Here is an 18,864-nt window from a genome sequence, read left to right on the forward strand (position 1 = left end):
AGTGACATGAGAGGGGGTGGCAGCCTGTCTCACTTTAGTTTCAGAGAATCAAATTGAATTGTGTTTTGTTTGTTTCGTTGCAGCTTGTTGATTCTGAGGAGAACACCAATGATTGGATTTGGGTGTTCGAAACGCGTCAACCTATTTCTTGTAACCTATAAGAGTGTTTATATATGTTAAAAATTTCCTTGATTTTGTTAGTAATTGTGAAATGTATACACCGTAGGTCTTATTGTAGTTCAAAAAAAATTCCTATGAATTAATCAATTGCAGCTTGTATATAATCTGGGGGTATGAAAGGTTGAATGAATGTGAGACTGCCGGAGCGAAAAAAAAATTTGGAATGTTGCGGGATTTTATAATTTAGAGAATGTCTTTATTGGATGACTGTTGTTTTGAGAAAGGTATGGAAGAGGAACGTGCGGGGTTGAATTGATTTGGTATGTGTAATTCTTGTAATGATTTTTAATAATTGATAACTATTTTTGTATGTAAATTTTTTTGATAAAATCATAAACTGTGAAGAAAAAGGTCTAGTGTTCATTTTGTTTGATTCAAGGTGTCACTTCAAAAATGAAATTGAAATAATTGTCAGTGTTGGGATTTTGTTGTTTTTTAATAAGAACACCAGCAAATACATTTGTCTGCTATCATTTGCTTAAATTTATTAAGACTTTTTTTTTATCACTGTTTTAATGATGTCTTTTAATATTGATATTTACTGTATACACTTGTATTGTTGAGCTCAGAAGAGATCCAAAACAATAAAAAAAAATTGTACTTTGATAACGGAGGATGGAAGAAGTTTCTTTATTTCATGAGAAAGAGGTCCACAGGAATGCCAGGCAAAAGCAGTTCGTCCCCCCACAACAATCTCTCATCTGTCCCCATCCACACACTCCAGAATTAACACTTACCAATTCTATTATGGAACATTATAATGAATCCATTCCATTACAATACATAAATCACTAATACAACATCTCTATCCTTAACACAAAAAAAATATATATATACCTAAGTGAAAACGAAATAACAATTAAAACAGTACATATTCTGTAAACTTCGCTGGTAAAACAATTCTTCTTCCACTATGTTCTGAACAAAGTGTACCTGAATCAGCTCTTACAGACTGTTACTCATTACAACTTTCAGTTTGTTGTTTAATGCTATTACCACTACACCCATCATCAATATTAGAATTGACAGATGTACGTGTAAATTCACCATCCCCTGTAAAGTTATAACCGTCAAAATCATTTTTTCCCATATCAGCATTAATAATTTTTTCTTGTCCTGTTTTGAGTAGAACCACACAACCTTTATTACACCAACCTTTGTTTTCAAGTAAAACTGCACTACTGGAAACCTTCACCACACAAACAGGTTTTGAGTATTTTGTTTCAGCTAGCTGTGTCTTTATAGGTTTTTCAACAATGACCCCATCACCAACTGCCATTTGGTTTGATCTACCTCTGTTGACATGATCATGATACATTTTATCCTTTTTTTATTGTTCCACAATTTTTTCCATGACATGTAAATTCTCATCCTTGATAACATCTGTTATCATATCCTTTTGGCTGTGATACATGGGCGTAAGAGTAGTACAAACTGGTCTACCCCTCAACAAATAAAATGGTGTAAACCCAGTTACAGAATGGGGCGTATTGTTGTAAGTAAAAACCTTGCACCAAATAAATTTCCGCACACATAGATTTGATGCAACTGCCATTTGTATTCCCTCTTTGATAAACCTATTTATCCTCTCCACAAGTCCATTTGAAGATGGACTATATAAAGGTGCCTTCTGTTGTTTAACCCCATGTCTTGCAAAAAACAATAACTTCCTCTGTGAAGGTAACTGTTTCCCATTACCTGAGACCACAAAATCAGGATACCCTATCCTTAGAGAATATTTCCTCCATAAAATCAATTTCTCAATCAGTTGTGATGCTGTCAACAAATTCATAATGTATCCATTTTGTATAATAATACGTCAAAACAATAATGTAACACATTCCTTGCTCCAAACACATGTATGGCCTTGCAAAATCAATGGCCAATTTTAACCAAAGTCTTTTTGGAATTTCCACCAAATGCATCTCCTCTTTCAAATATTTCTAATCATTTTGCATAAGCAAATTCCCCTCAATTATTAATTCATCCCTTACCCGACAAAACTGTTTGATAACTCTGTCAAGGTTTCTAACAGGTGGCCAACCTTTCATCACATGCTCCTTGACTTTCTGCAAAATTATATCTTTTCCCATAGCCTCTAACCATTTCTTCAGTAATTACACTTTCACGCATTTGGATGGCTGCAATCATGGACAAATCACATTCCTTCTCCAAATCCTTGCCATTACGGTCATCCTCTTCAAGAACTGGCAACCTGGAAAACAATCAGCTCTAAAATTTAGGCCCCCTGAAATATGTTTAATTAAAAAATTATATTCTTGCAGTTTGGAAATTAACCTGACTAATCTAGATGAAGCTGTAGAATTTCGCTGTCCAGAACCATCCATCATATAAATCAAGGGTTTATGATCGGTTATTAGTGTGAATGATTTGCCCCCTTAGTACGTTTTCAGTTTTTCCATTGCCCATACACATGCTAATACTTCTCTCTCTATAGTGCCATAGTGTATTTTAGCATTTTTTAAAGAATGTGTTCGAAATGCAACCATTTGTTTCTTCCCTTTTGAAATCTGTGTGAAAACAGCTTGAAGAACTAATGCACTTGCGTCAACAGTCACCATTTTCTCTGCTTCTGAATCATACAGTTTCAATGATGGGGCACTCATTATCATGCTTTTAACTTTAGCAAAAGCTTCCTGTTACTCCTTACCCCAGATAAATGTTACTTTTTTACGCAATGATGACCTAAGTGTCTCAACTAAAAATGCAATCATGTACAAAACGAGAGTTTAATCCTTAATCCTGGAAATGACCTCAAAGCATCCCTGTTATATGGCACCGGTGCTTCACGAATTGCCTTCACAATGTCAATCTTTTGTGAAGCTCCTTCTGAGGATGCTGTATAACCTAAATAGTCAATTTTTGTTTTGAAGAAGTTGGATTTACTTTTGCTGACAGTAACCCCTTTACTTTCCACTATACTTAAAACATGATCTAATATTGTGTTATGTTCTTTAACACTTTTTGCATATATCATAATGTCATCTTGAAACGTTTGTACTCCTCGTACCTGACCAAACAGAATACCCAGAAAGACATTAGCTGCTGGCCCTAGGCCAAGCAGCATGCACAAGAATCTGAAAGCACCAAAGGGTGTCACAAACGTCGTGGGATCCTTTGACTCTTCAGATAATTTGACCTGATAATAAGCTGAGTTAAGATCAATTATGGTGAAATAAGTTGACCTACTAGCGGCTGCCACCATCTAATAAATGTTTTGTAAAGGGTGACAATCTACAACAATATTCTCTGTCTTTTTTTTTTGCGATCACACTAGCAGAAACCCATTCTGATAATACCGCTGGCTCAATTATACCATCCCTACATAAATCATCTAATAGTACCTTAAGCTCATTCTTAACAGACAAGGGTACATGAAGTACTTTGTGACACACTGGCACAGCATTACATTTCAATTTTATCTTATACTCAAAACATTTGATACAGGCTACATTTGGCGAAAATACTTTGACATGCTTCTCTAAAATCTCATCAATGCACCTTTGATCCTGGCTGTCTTCCTCAATATTTAAAATGGGCATATCACCGAATACAATGGGTTTAGGCCATCTTCCTAATCTTCCCAAATCTTACCATCCAACAATGTTCCTTCCATTCTCTGCAACATACATTTTTGTTCTAATAGAACGTCCTCAAAATTCAACTTTGAAATAAACTAACATAATTATTTCATATTCCCCAAAGGCTTTGGGATTAATGTCAGTATTGAGTAAACATACACTTTTCCACATTTCCTTAAACATATCCTCAGCCAATATTGTAACAGGATACCCTGAGTCAGCCATGATATTCAATTCCACTCCACCAATGTGAATTATACCCAAAGGTCCTCTAAATCTTGTAGAACTAGAACCAGCTTAAACTGTGAGCATAATGTTCACACACATCTCCCTATCAAAATGCTCTACAGAATTTACTTTCACACTAGGTTTATCACTCTGAAAACAGCAGAAAAATGACAAAGTTTTAAACATTTAAGGCGCTTTTTCCCAAAAGCAGGACAATTTGGATTATTCCCCAAGTGAGACTTTCCCCCGCATCTATAACACATAATTTGACCTTTTGAAGTTTACTTACCAACCTCTCAATATATCACCACTACTACCACTCTTATTACTCACAGCATTTGTATATGCAGTATTACTTGAATATTGTTTTTTAAACACAGATTGTTTATCATTGACAGCATAATTACTTTCCGATGCCAAAACGTTTGAAGAAATAATACATCTTTCAATCCCTTTTGCAGTATCGGCTACCTCTGATAAACTAAGATTACAACATGCCAATAAACTCTCCTGTTTCGTTTTTAATAACAATGCAAAACAAATTGGTCCCTAATGTAAATGTCACTATGTTCCTCAAATTCACATGTTGAAGCCAATATATGTAATGCTGCTATGTATTCTTCTACACTTTCTTTCCTCAAATAAAATGTGTGCCTCTCAATCATAATGCTAGGTTCAGTTGTATATTGTTTCACCATTCTTCTGACTGCTTCAATATACTCGTCCCACGAAATAAATTGTCCATGGGGTGCATCCTTTTCAGGAAGATTGTTGAACACCTCTTGCCCTGCTGTACAAAGAAGACCATACATCAGTGCCTTCTTCCTCTCTGCATCAAACGTTTTCCTATCTATAGCTAGTAAGTAACTTTCAAAGTTTCTGTGCCAGTTTTTCCATTTTAATGCTGGTTTTCCAGGATTTTGTAAGAATACCCCGGGTGGATTGCCATACTGAGTACATGCCATATTAGGTTGCAGAAGTTAATTTGCTCTTATTACAAAGTTAAATGAACTAGCAAGAAAACTTAGCAATGAATCTTGAAAAGTACAAAAATGCTCCAGTGTGACAATTTTCATATACCAGAACAAATAAAGAACAATTGCAGTATATTTCAGAGAATGTCTTTAAAAGAGATCTGAAAACTGCTTGACTGTTCCCAAACGTGAATTCAAAAAGAACGTCTATTGCCAAAGACAAGCAAAACAATCAAAATGTTTACAAAAACATAGCCGTTTACGTGCTCTCAGTAGGAAATAGAGTTTGAAGCCTTCATTCACAAGGCGTGCCTATCGCCGAAAATCAGAACATTTTTGTAGACTTTTCCCAAAAATATGGCAGCCCCAAAACAACGTGCATGCTCTTGGAAAGTAAAACTTGGATATTTCTCTCTCTCTCACCCTCCTGACTCTCTTTTTGGTCTCTTGTGCAGCTTTGTTTTTCAGTTCAAGCTCATATTTTTCCCAGAAGGCACGCAAACCATCCATTTTGTTTCTCTTCCCATCTCCCTACCTTCCTCACAGCTCAATTACTTCAACTAGTATCCCCCAAATGTTGGTTGGCAAGGGATGGGGGAGAAGAAGGTGAAGCAGATTGAATCAGAAAGGGGGTTATTGAGACTAATGCAGCTCAATAGTGTAGGCCCATGCAAGAACTGAGCCACATTACACTAGTAAGACCAGATTTTGAGAAGCAAAACCCGGGCAGGCCAGACATAAAGGCAGGACTAAACCCTATAGTCTTGGTTCTATATCTTACCTGTCGTGTTTTTTGCATGGCTGTGTAAATGCACACCCATCTTGTAAATGTATATACACACACTGTGTAAATGTATACACACACACACAGTGGCTTTGTAAATCTATACACACATACATGTATTTTACATAACATTAGCTAAGGCAGCACCCCCCCGCTCTCCTCTTCACTCTCCTGATGAGAGCATGCAGCTGTCCTGCAGCCCAATAGAAACAGATAAATTACTTTAATTATTTCAGATTTCAGAGGCTCCTGTGAAAGGAGAGCATACCTTTCAAGTCTGCTTTGCAGAATGACCTGACCTTTGTCTCAAAAAACGGGACGTGCAAAACTAAGAAAAGTGTCGGAACACTAGGACAGTCCTGTGAAATCCATGACATCTAGTCACCCTACATTGCACACTTCTGGGAGAAAAGCAATAAGGACACAGACATGGAGGTCAGTAAGACCCCCGCCCACTCATGCGCTGCCTCCTTGTTACCTGCAACCTCCTCATCACCTGCCTCCCTGTCTCTGCAATTTTTTTCTATTAACATATCCTGCTAATTTGAGTTGAACATCATCATACCGATGTAGGGGAGCCTGGTTTGCCTGCAGTGGCTATTTGATTTCTGTGCCAATTAACCTATTTCATCGCAGTGATTTCTGGTCAGCACAGATGCAGACCATGCAAGATATACGCACAAAATTGACAGCGTGAACACTATCATGCAGTATTGCAATAAAGTCTAAAGTTCAGCAGTTCCTTAGTTTAAGACATGCATATATTTAGTACTAAAAGCCACACAAAATAGAATTGTCCATACAGCCAACACATGTTTCGTCCTACCGGACTGTTTCAAGACCTACATAGAAGTTGTTCCAGCAGACTGACAGGTGTGTGATATAAAAATCGATTTTCTAAAAAAGCATTAAAAAGTGCTTTTTTAGCAAATCTGTAAGGAAAATAGACATTATGATGTTGGGTATAGTAGCCCATATTGTAGAAAAATGTCCTTTAGTGTGCAGGTCTGAAAGGGTATCCCGTATATGAGGAAATGAGTAAGTCAATTCATCAAACTTATGATAGTAAATATGATGATATATTTGTACCTAATGTATACACGTCTTAAACTAAGAAACCATTGAGCTATAGCCCCTGATTACAAGTTGGGTGGTTAATTACGTCTCATGCGTAAACCAGTGTTTAGGCACGGGACAAAATTACAAGTTTGGTTTTATTTAACGCATTCGATAATTAACACAACATTCATTAATTTTCGGCATGTCAAACCTGCCGAAATGTAACAGGGAAAATGTATACAGTATTTACCGTACCATGCAGATTTTTGTGTGTTAAACACCAAGATCCACGTTATTCCCCAGTAGCCCATAGCTAAGCCATTGCTTGTAGCACTTTCAGCCTTACCTTTTTTGTAAAATCCTTCAACATAACTTTGAACGGACTCCCCCTTGCCACAGTTTCCTTGAGTAGACACTTACATTTCTTTAACTGAAAAGCCCAAGACTACACCTGAAAGTCCAGCAAAGCGATCCCTGTCTTTGGTGCTTCTTCCAGGAAATACGTTGTACACTTCGATGTCCAGTTGAATTAACTAATAGTGCATTGGAGCCCCCTAGCCATTCTTTTTTGAAACACAAGGGGACTGAGTTAAAGAGGAAAGTGAATTTTGGTAAGATGGTCCTTTTTCAGACCGCCCAGGATATAGCGGCATGGATTCGCAAATTGGCGGCACAAATATGGAAATTTAGCGGCATTTTGAACTGACTTTATTAGTATGCAAACCTTTTGAAATCCACTGCCCATTTATTTTAAAGCTCAAAATGATTCTGGTTTCTTCTTCCCACATCCTAAAGCTAACTTCCTGATTTGCAGAAGGGAAGAATATTTGTAAAAAATCCTCTCACGTTTGCCTCAATTTGTGAAAAGCTAATATACAGAATTCAACACACAATCCCTGGTAACCCCTAGTTTTACTGCAGAATAATAAAAGACACGTTCTCTCTGCCCAGGAACGATATTTCTTTAAGCAGAGGTGAGTGAGACAATAAATTAACCACAAGCCGAGCTAAGGGTCAGTCTTGGCTCGAAGAGTCTATGCACGAGCCAAGCCTTGAAAATGTTTGGCATGTAAAAATATATTCCCAATCAATCAAATATAGTTCGTTTTGGGACAAAACCTATAAAACCATATCCGTAAAATAAAAAATAAAAAAACACACACATGCTAGCCCTAAATAAATATGGCACTTAAAAGTCAACCTCTAAATTAATGTTATATAAATAAATCAAGATTATAATTTTAACATCATGTCAAGGAAACGGGAAATGAGTAGGTACGGGGGCACTCCTAATATTTTAAATGGGATTAATCAGGGTCTCCGCGATAGGTCAGAGGCGCTGGCGATAGCCCACAGGTCTGCACCACACAGAGTTGCTCTTTACCCTTGTGCTTTATATGCCTTCAAGGCCGCTTGGATCAGGTCCTTTATTTATATTGGATCAGGATCCTGCAGAGTAGAAAGCGCTCCCGGTTTGTTGGGCCATCAGATTTCTTGAGTAGATCAGATGCTACCTCCACCTCACAGAAGTGTATGGACAGCAGGTGACCTGATTGAGGGGATAAGAGTTTAATGGGGAGTTGTTTTCGATGCCCCTGTGGAGGCGGAACATTATCAACTACGGGATTAGGTCCATGGGTTGTACATTGCCAATTTTGCAGGCACTTTAGTAAAAATTGCGGCATTTTTACAAAAGTGCCGATTTCGCGGGAAATCGCGAAATCCTGGAGGGTCTGATTTTTATCAAATTGGCCCTGCCGAAATTCAATAATGGTAGATGAGACCAGCTGGACAAGAGAACATGTACCTCCTTCAATCTTATTTTTGGAAATTAGATTTAGTAATCTTATCCATATCCTGAGTTATACTAATATCAAGATATTTCTTCTCTTTCATGACTCCCAGGTAGGTCCCACCCATGTTCCAGCCCAATTATCTCTGTCTTGGAAGAGTTTGCTTGATATCCAAACACCTTCTTAAAGTCCAAAACCAATTGCTCCACTAATGATAATGATGCTTGTACATCTATTGTGCATTTCATCTGATTGTCCACATACAAGATCTTTTTCTCCCATCGTCTTGCTTAAGTGGGACTATCTCCGTTTCTTCTCTAAGTTTCTTTCTAAGTGGTTGAATCTACAGATTGAAAAGTGGTGGGGAGTTCAATATACAGATTGAAAGCAGGAGGGAAAGAGGGCAAACCTGCCTTGTCCCTTTCAAAATTTTAAACTCTGTTGTTCCCCCGTTTATAATGATTTTTGACACAGGGGTAGAATATATTCTTTGGATCACATTCCGAAAATCTTCTTCTAAGTTGTTGAGTTTCAGGACTGCATTCAGATAGGGCCAGTTTACCCTGTCATATGCCTTTGTGGCATCTGGCGTGAAAACTGCTAAAGGGGTCCCAAAGGTAGATGCTAGATCAATTGCACATATTAACTTGTGCATCAGTTCATGGAGGAATCCACCCTCCATGAAGCCCTTCAGATCCCTGTGCATCAAGGCCCCCACTGCCAGACTCAGGCTCTTGGCCAGAATTTTGCTAATTAGTTTATAATCGCTATTTAAAAGCGGTTTGGGGAATTTCCTTGGTTTCTGGATTAAGGAAACTAGAGTCTCTCCCCACAATTGTGGAAATGGCACACGTTTCCCAAAATGTCACCAAACAATCTTATCAGGAAGGGTGTTATTGTTTCTCCTAGAGCCCTATAAAACTTGTTTGGGAACGGTCTGGGCCGGCTGCTTTCCGTCTCTAACTCAGGTTGATTGCTTGCTTGCTTAACCTCTTGTAGCCCTATCGCTTGATCTAGCCGTGCTCTCTGGTCTTCCGTCAGTTTATTAAATGTATCACCCGCCAGCCACTCCCCCCACCATTTCTTCTGTCAAGTTTTCTGAGTATAAGTCTGTAAAAAAGTTAAGGAAAGCCTTTTCAATATCATGAGGGCTCGAGAAAGTTAAACCCGTCACTTCATCTTTTATTTCATGCCCTGCATTCCTGGCCTTATCTGTTCTGATTTTCCAAGCTAGCAGTTTCCCTGCGCTCTCCCCATGCTCAAAATGTGCCAGATTGCTTGCCTCTTATTTTGCCTTAACTCATGCCTCCAATATTATCGCCAGATGTTCTCTCTTTACCAACATTTCTTTTTACAATGCCCTTGTGTCTTCAGATGTCATCTGCTGGGCTTGGTGTTGGCTCTCCAACTGACACAGTTCTTCCTCTAATGCGTCAACCACTCTTCTATATTCCGTATTCTTCAGAGCTGAGATGCTAATTAGCCCCTTCCCACATAAATGCCTTATTGGAATCCCAAACTACAAGCAGAGGTTTTAAATGAAATTTAAGTTCAAGAATTCGTCAGTCTCCATTTTTAATGGCTCTACGACCTCTGGGTCTAATAACAGTGACCTGTCAAATGTCCACCTCTTAAGTTTTTTCCTCAATGGTAAATTCCATTTCTAAGAGAGCCATAGCATGGTCAGATAGGTGAGCTGTTACGTGTTTAACCTACTTGACATCTTCACGTATGGCCTGATCTAGTAGCATGAAATCTATCCTAGAGGAGTGGCCCTATTTTTAATTGTATAAGGTGGATCCTCGTCTTCTTGCTGATCTCAATCTCCATATGTCGCACAATCCTAGGTGTCTCGTGAAAGGTTTTAAATATACCTGCATTTTAGGCTTCTCTAAGTTTCTTTCTAAGTGGTTGAATCTACAGATTGAAAAGTGGTGGGAAGTTCAATATACAGATTGAAAGCAGGAGGGAAAGAGGGCAAACCTGCCTTGTCCCTTTCAAAATTTTAAACTCTGTTGTTCCCCCGTTTATAATGATTTTTGACACAGGGGTAGAATATATTCTTTGGATCACATTCCGAAAATCTTCTTCTAAGTTGTTGAGTTTCAGGACTGCATTCAGATAGGTCCAGTTTACCCTGTCATATGCCTTTGTGGCATCTGGCGTGAAAACTGCTAAAGGGGTCCCAAAGGTAGATGCTAGATCAATTGCACATATTAACTTGTGCATCAGTTCATGGAGGAATCCACCCTCCATGAAGCCCTTCAGATCCCTGTGCATCAAGGCCCCCACTGCCAGACTCAGGCTCTTGGCCAGAATTTTGCTAATTAGTTTATAATCGCTATTTAAAAGCGGTTTGGGGAATTTCCTTGGTTTCTGGATTAAGGAAACTAGAGCCTATCCCCACAATTGTGGAAATGGCACACGTTTCCCAAAATGTCACCAAACAATCTTATCAGGAAGGGTGTTATTGTTTCTCCTAGAGCCCTATAAAACTTGTTTGGGAACGGTCTGGGCCGGCTGCTTTCCGTCTCTAACTCAGGTTGATTGCTTGCTTGCTTAACCTCTTGTAGCCCTATCTCTTGATCTAGCCGTGCTCTCTGGTCTTCCGTCAGTTTATTAAATGTATCACCCGCCAGCCACTCCCCCCACCATTTCTTCTGTCAAGTTTTCTGAGTATAAGTCTGTAAAAAAGTTAAGGAAAGCCTTTTCAATATCATGAGTGCTCGAGAAAGTTAAACCCGTCACTTCATCTTTTATTTCATGCCCTGCATTCCTGGCCTTATCTGTTCTGATTTTCCAAGCTAGCAGTTTCCCTGCGCTCTCCCCATGCTCAAAACGTGCCAGATTGCTTGCCTCTTATTTTGCCTTAACTCATGCCTCCAATATTATCGCCAGATGTTCTCTTTTTACCAACATTTCTTTTTACAATGCCCTTGTGTCTTCAGATGTCATCTGCTGGGCTTGGTGTTGGCTCTCCAACTGACACAGTTCTTCCTCTAATGCGTCAACCACTCTTCTATATTCCGTATTCTTCAGAGCTGAGATGCTAATTAGCCCCTTCCCACATAAATGCCTTATTGGAATCCCAAACTACAAGCAGAGGTTTTAAATGAAATTTAAGTTCAAGAATTCGTCAGTCTCCATTTTTAATGGCTCTACGACCTCTGGGTCCAATAACAGTGACCTGTCAAATGTCCACCTCTTAAGTTTTTTTCTCAATGGTAAATTCCATTTCTAAGAGAGCCATAGCATGGTCAGATAGGTGAGCTGTTACGTGTTTAACCTACTTGACATCTTCACGTATGGCCTGATCTAGTAGCATGAAATCTATCCTAGAGGAGTGGCCCTATTTTTAATTGTATAAGGTGGATCCTCGTCTTCTTGCTGATCTCAATCTCCATATGTCGCACAATCCTAGGTGTCTCATGAAAGGTTTTAAATATACCTGCATTTTAGGCTATATTCTAGCCCTACAATATTCTGGCCTATCTAAATTATTGTCCAAAAAGGTTTTAAAATCTCTGGCAATGATGATTGGGTCAGAGAAGGACAATTTCTGGAAGACTACTTATAAAAGGTCGATGTCCTCCACATTAGGCCCATTGTATCCCACCAATGTGTATCTTTCGCCATGTAATTGTAAGATGGCAGCCAGCTAGGGAGCTCGCCACAGATGCGCTTGTGATGGGGAGTTAAGGGAGGGTTTGGCAGGCAAGCTAGGAGAGGCCAACGTGGAACATTGGCTGCGACCTGCACATGAAATCTGGAAGGGCTGCAGCACGGATTCACCTCTGGGGTAAAGGAGGCAGAGGCAGCACAGAAGGGTCACCTGCTTGTTGGGCTGAAGCGTGGGAACATGACGCCAGTACAGGGAGCATTGCACTACCGCCAAAGCCTGCCAGAACAAGCAAAGCTAGACCTCCCAGAGAAGAGGATAGCCGTAGAGACGGTAGGTGGGCATCAAATTACTTGGGGGAGTGGGGCAGGCAAAAGAATAGATACACATTGAGGAGTGTTACCAAACTCCAAAATATGGTCTCATAGTGCCCTGTTAAATAGGTTGGTGAACCTGTTAAAATTATTAAGGTAAAGGCTGGCAGAGGTAGGGCTAAAGAAGTGAGTCAGATGAGCCACGGTGATATCACCCCCTCTGTATTAGGTACAGGAGTGAGCATACCAGGAGTCCTACGCAGGTGGACCCCAGAAAAAACTAGAGGTGAAAATGCCCCTTCTTTAAGGACATTCCTTAAAGTCCTGCCCAGACTTAATATTGGGGTCGTCCTAGTGAGATAGAAGGGTGCCCACAAGGCTGGGGGAGGTGAGTTGGGGAATACAGAAAGCATTACATCTACCATGCCTAGTAAATTTAGTAGCCCCCTTAGGGTGTAACAAACAGAACACTGTACTTAAGGATCCGAGGATGGACAAGTTAGTACACAAAAATAGATTCCAAGTATTGGCCCAAGAAGGGGGAACCCTCACAGACCCTAAAGGAGAGGCAGGGAGCGAAATGGGGATTCAGGTTCTGAAAATGGAGGGGCCGGTGCAAGTTGCCCCGTGAGAGACCGTAAGTGAAGGCCACCAGCCTGCAGAAGTGGGCCCAGTTGAAAGAATGCTACAAGCTTTAACTGTAGAGGTGAGAAACAGATTCACCACTTCCACCACCAATGACAGATCCGGGGGATGTGCGAAACTCTGGCAGAAAAACTTGACTTGTTGGCTTTGAGAACAAAGGCTTTTGAAAATGCAGTGGCAGAACTGAAAGCTGCCATCACTATCGATAGGAGATCGATAGTGATGCAGTAAAATTCAGGGAGAGAGAGCTCCAAGACAAACTTGAGTCCCTAGAAAATAGCGTGAGAAGAAACAGCATAAGAGTCCTTAATGTACCAGAAGGGGCAGAAGTTGAGGATACAAGGGGGTTCATTGTAGTCTTATTTAAAGCAGCAGGAGTGTCTGAGTTCCCAGAAGGTGCCCTGGCAAGTGATATTCAATGAGTGCATAGTGACCCATTCAGGAGACACCCCGGTAGAAGTAAACCAAGGAAGATCTTGGAAAATCTTCTACCATACTTCATAAAACAACAGATCCTGGCCAATACACTGAAACAGAAATCCTTAAAAGTTAGTGGGTTCACATTTGGGCTCAGGTTGGACATCTCACACACCACCCTGAATAAACAATGGGAGCTAGGGAAACTAATAAAAGAGTTTAAGAGGTTAGATACTACAACCCAATTCATATTCCCTGTTACACTGAAAGTAATGCACACAAATAAAATGCACAACTTGAGGGACTACAAGGAAGCAGACAGGCTGATTGAGGCGATAAAGGGGGGGGAAGCACCTCACATTGCATTTCTGACCTGTGCAAATCTGATAAAATAGAAACTTGAGGGAACCATAATAGGGAGCCTCTGGTTTTTGGAAGCATGAGGCTGGTGTTTATTCATTTTAGTAATGATGTTTCGTTTGGTGTTAACATGATTAATTTTCTTTTATTTAATATGAAAAATGTCAAACCTGCATGGCTGTACAAGCACAAGTAAGGAGGATTGGTTAATTTTTATGAAGGGCAAATGAAGCCAAGTATGTAGGCAGTGCCAGAGGGCAAATAATTATTTACATTTGAAAATAGTCAGCTGTTTAGGAGAGAGATAATTGCAAGCTTTCTGTGGTGCATGTGACTAAGCTTGAGAATTTCACTAGTTAGGCTGGTTGGGTGAGGTGAACAAATCATGACGTTTTACAGACTCTCAAAGGGATTATCAAATAAAGCTGAAATTTTAGATGGGGAAGACTACACATCGGCGGAAAGAAGTAGGTGCCAGTGAGGTGATGAGTTGAAGTAGCTGTCAAAAACTATGAGCAAGAAGTGATCTCAGAAATATTAGACAAGGAAGGAGGGAAGGCCCTGAGAGAGAAAACCTATTTGAAGTTGTGAGAAATTACTATCTTTTGCATGATTTAACTTGTAATTTAAACCTATTTATTGTTACTGGCTTTAGAACTCTGCGCATTTTAACCAGTAGTACAATGTTGGTGCTCCCCTTTAAATATGGTTGACTTGGCATAACTCTAATTGATTTATTTAACTTATCTGTACGTCCCTAGTATATGGTGCAAGGTGTACCCTGGGCCTTTAAGTTAAATGTCACTAGTGGGCAACAGCAAATATTGTGGTATCCACTACAGGGGCAAGACAAACATGGATTCAGGCCTAACATTGTAACCGGACTGGAGCAGTGTAAAAACTGTAATTCGACCATTCAAACCCCTTTGACAGTTAAAAACTTCATTTTTAAATATTAATAGGTCACCCCTATCTAGGCCTTGTCCATAAGGCACGGTGCATGGTATTTAAATGTAGAAATGTGATGTTAACGTACTTACAGTGACAAGCACCCAAAAGTTAGTAAGTAAGTACATTTCTTTATTTGGTTAAAACATGTATAACCATAAAAGATACATAAGATCAAATAAAAAATAATTGTAACATCTCATCAAAGTTAAAATAGTACACAATATCTTATTTTAAAGGGAATTACAGCCTCATGGAGTTAGAGATGACTAAAGCGTCCATTCACATCTACATCACAAAGAGGAAACAGGTAAGATATAGAGATCACTTGCTTGTGTAACAGCCGTTCTAGATAATTATCCTGGTCTCTCCCGTCCCAAATGGGCAATGGTTATGGGAGAGCTGGAGTATATGTAGTGTTGGACCCGGCCTCGTAGAATGGCCCTCCGTGCCCCCGCACCACCGAAACCTGGTACCTACAGCCCGAGCACCCGGCCCAGCCGAACCTCCCCACCAGGACACACGCACCGACCCGGACATCCCCGTCCCTGGCCTCTCTCCTTTCGGCCACCCCGGGCCCGCGTGCCCACTTCATGCACCAAGATGGCCGCCCGGCCCCAGCGCGACCCGGGCCTAGAGGCGCCACTCCGGCTGGAGGACATCACGCTTCCAGGGGATGAGAGAGGGAGGAGCAGTTTCTATCGCACCTCTGAACTCCCCCGGGACGATGGGTTTCGATCGGCCCTCCGGCCCCCCTGAGGGCTGGCTCCACGCCTGCTGGGTGTCTGGGACTCCTCCCGACCCGGCCCTGAAAGGATCAAAAGACAATAGCAGGAAATCCCGACAAGCGACCCCCAGGTGACAAGACCCCTGCCTGCTCAGACTCCGGACATCAAAGAGGGGTCGAACTATAACAAGGGGTGCTCGGGGGCTGTCCGGCAGATTCGACGCTGGAACAACGAGAGCCTGCTGACGTGGTCGCGGCTCCTGGAACTGGAACTCACCTGAGCCCTGCTGAGTGACTCGCGGCTCCCTGAAGATCGTAAGACCTCCGAACTTGTACCTGAGCCCTGCTGAGTGACTCGCGGCTCCCTGAAGATCGTAAGACCTCCGAACTTGTACCTGAGCCCTGCTGAGTGACTCGCGGCTCCCTGAAGATCGTAAGACCTCCGAACTTGTACCTGAGCCCTGCTGAGTGACTCGCGGCTCCCTGAAGATCGTAAGACCTCCGAACTTGTACCTGAGCCCTGCTGAGTGACTCGCGGCTCCCCCAGACTCTCACGGTCCCGCCGGACCCCAACTCCGACCACGTATTCCCCAGCTCGAGGATTGTGAGCTGTGCGCCGGATACGTCCCTGCTTTGAACCGTTACCAGAGACAGTCCCGCTACCCCCTACCTTTCCGAGACTCTTGAGCCCGTGCTCACCTTGTACATATTTGCAGTGATACCTGTTTGATAAAGCCTGTTCTGAGAATACCCAGTGTGGTCTCTCTGTGTCGTGTGGTGCCAGAAGTACGATCCTAGTTGCGAGATTCCTCCCCCTGGGGAATCTCCCGCCAGTGCCCGGCTACGATACTTTGAGGGTGGGTCTCAGGGTAGTCAGGACCCCTTTCCGGGCTCCTCTGAGGTCGCCGTCTAACATTGGTGGCAAGCGACGGGATTCGGGCCCATCACCTAGAGATCGTACAGTAAACAACGGACGCACGACCAACAAAGATGGCAGAAGGAAGCGCCACGAGCCCCGCAGAAACCAACGCCAACAGAGTGTTCCAGGTGGAGCATCTGGAAGAATACACACACAAAGAGCTAAAACAGTTTTGCAAAGAACTTAAAATCGCTACCACTGGCCTCAACACTAAGGAAGACTTGCAGAAAGCACTGAAAACTTGGGTGGAGACCGGGGCCTCCCGCCCGGAAGGCACGGGGGAGCGCCCCGACGAAGCCGAACCCCCCCAAAGTGAAAGCAGTAGCAATCAGGTGCGAGGCATCGTACCAGACGGGGGCCTATCCCCGGAAGAGCTCGCGGACAGAGAGAGAAGCCGCAGTCATGAACTCGAGTTAGCCAAACTCAAAATCGAGGGCGAATTGAAGTTAGCGGAGAAAAAGCTAGCAGTAGAGCAAATGCGTGTACAAGGCGAACTGGAAGAAAAGAAGCTCCAACGGGAGCACGAAGGAAGAAAGCTCCAACTGGAGCACGAACGGAGCTTAAAGGAACTCGAGCTCAAGGCCCGAAATGAGGACGGGAGGCCCTCGGGGAACCGAGAGACGGCCCCCCCAGCGGAACAGAAGGTCCACATCCCCAAGGATGTGGTCAAAGAATATTATAAAAACGATGACATTCAGCAATGGTTTCGGGCCTACGAGGTCGCCATGACCTCCCATCGGATTCCACAGAAGGACTGGGGGGCGGGGTTGTGGGGACGGTTTCTGAGCGAAGGAAGGGACACCCTGCTCGACCTACCCCTCTCCCTGCAGACCTCCTACAGCCACATGAAAGAGGCTCTCCTCACGAGATACGGCCTCACCCCAGAAATGTACCGCCAACGGTTCCGGGACTGCAGGAAGATCCCGGGCACCACCTGGGTGGAGTATGTAAACTTTTTTAGTCGGGCCTTCGATGGGTGGGTCAAGGGCAGCAAGGTCACCACCCTTGCCGAACTCACTGACCTCATGTTATGGGAACATCTGGCTGCGAACTGCTTCGTAGAGCTACGTCAACATCTGCTGGATAGCAAGCTCACAGATCCCCGGAAGCTGGCCGTGGAGGCCGACCGCTGGACCAACACCCGGGTCTCCCGGGGCATGGTAGGAGAGTACCCCCGAACCAGTCAGGGACCACCCCGCCAGAGAGGGGGAGGGAACCAGGGAGGGCCGAGGGAGTCCCAGCCTAGCCCCCCGAAGACACCACCTCCACCTTTCCCGGCGCCCCCCCCACCAGTAACAGGGCCCCCTGGGAGACGGGGACACCGGGTGACCGTCACATGTTTTCGCTGCCAGAAACCCGGGCACTACGCCAATGACCCAGAGTGCCCCATGGCCACCCAAGTCACCCCTGCGAGACAGATAGCCAACGTAGCCCTGGGGGAGGAGGTTGAGGAAGCCGAGGAGTGGGAACCCGCCGCTATGGCCCTGGTATCCCTGGGAGATAGGGAAATGATCCCTGGTAGCCTCCTACCCTCCAACACACAGAAATATGGGCAGCTCGTCAAGATCAATGGCCACCAGGTAGAGGCCCTGCGGGACACCGGGGCCAGTATCACCGGTGTCCTCAGGCACCTAGTTCCCGAGGAGCAGATCCTCCCCAATGTCTTTTGCCCCGTAATATCTGCAGACAATAGGGAAAGTATGTGTCAGGTGGCCCTGGTGCCATTTGAGTGGGGAGGGGTGATAGGTAAACTCAAGGTGGCCGTAAGAACCTCCCAGCCGGTCGACTGCCTCTTAGGGAACGACCTGGAGAGTTCTCCCTGGAAGCACGTAGAGCGCAAGGCCCACCTAGGAATGATGGGACTCCCCGAGTGGGTGTGTGCCACCACCCGATCTATGACAGCCCGACTCACTCCCCGGAGAGAAGTCGAGAGCACCCCGGTCGAAGTAGCCAGCACCGTCCCCGCTGAGGGTCCTCCCGTTCCCCCATCGGAAGGGTCCGTCGCCAGCGACGAACCCGCACCATCCGACCCCGCCCCGGTCCCCGAGTTGGGGGATCTACCCGAGTTGGCCCATTGGCGCCACGAGGGCGGGCCCACCCGAGAAGAGTTTTGCCGGGAGCAAGCCACCTGTCCGTCCCTGGTCGGGCTGCGGCGCCAGGCCGAGGGCCAAGCCGCAGGTGACCAGACCGGAACGCACCGAATCTATTGGGAGAATAACGTCCTGTATAGTGAGCAGAAATCAGTGGAGCTGGGATCCGGACGGGTACTGGTGGTACCTCTCCGCTTCCGGGATT

At 43.4% G+C, this 18,864-nt stretch overlaps 1 long non-coding RNA gene across 5 annotated transcripts in view; it reads left to right on the forward strand.

Annotated features, from left to right (window-relative positions):
- LOC146861193 (uncharacterized) overlaps window positions 1-18,864 on the forward strand; it is a 41,921-nt gene that overhangs the window by 7,269 nt on the left and 15,788 nt on the right. For 2 of the 5 annotated variants that reach the window (XR_014978920.1, XR_014978919.1), the window contains exon 6: window positions 84-781. The exons of 1 other annotated variant lie outside the window; for it this stretch is intronic. This is a non-coding gene — a long non-coding RNA (uncharacterized LOC146861193). Of the gene's footprint in view, window positions 1-83; window positions 788-4,773; window positions 4,870-18,864 lie in introns of those variants that run through there. 2 more of the 5 variants (XR_014978921.1, XR_014978922.1) reach the window with 2 other exon arrangements.

This window comes from Triturus cristatus, chromosome 3_1 (genome assembly GCF_964204655.1).
Source record: "Triturus cristatus chromosome 3_1, aTriCri1.1, whole genome shotgun sequence".
Lineage (NCBI taxonomy): Eukaryota > Metazoa > Chordata > Amphibia > Caudata > Salamandridae > Triturus > Triturus cristatus.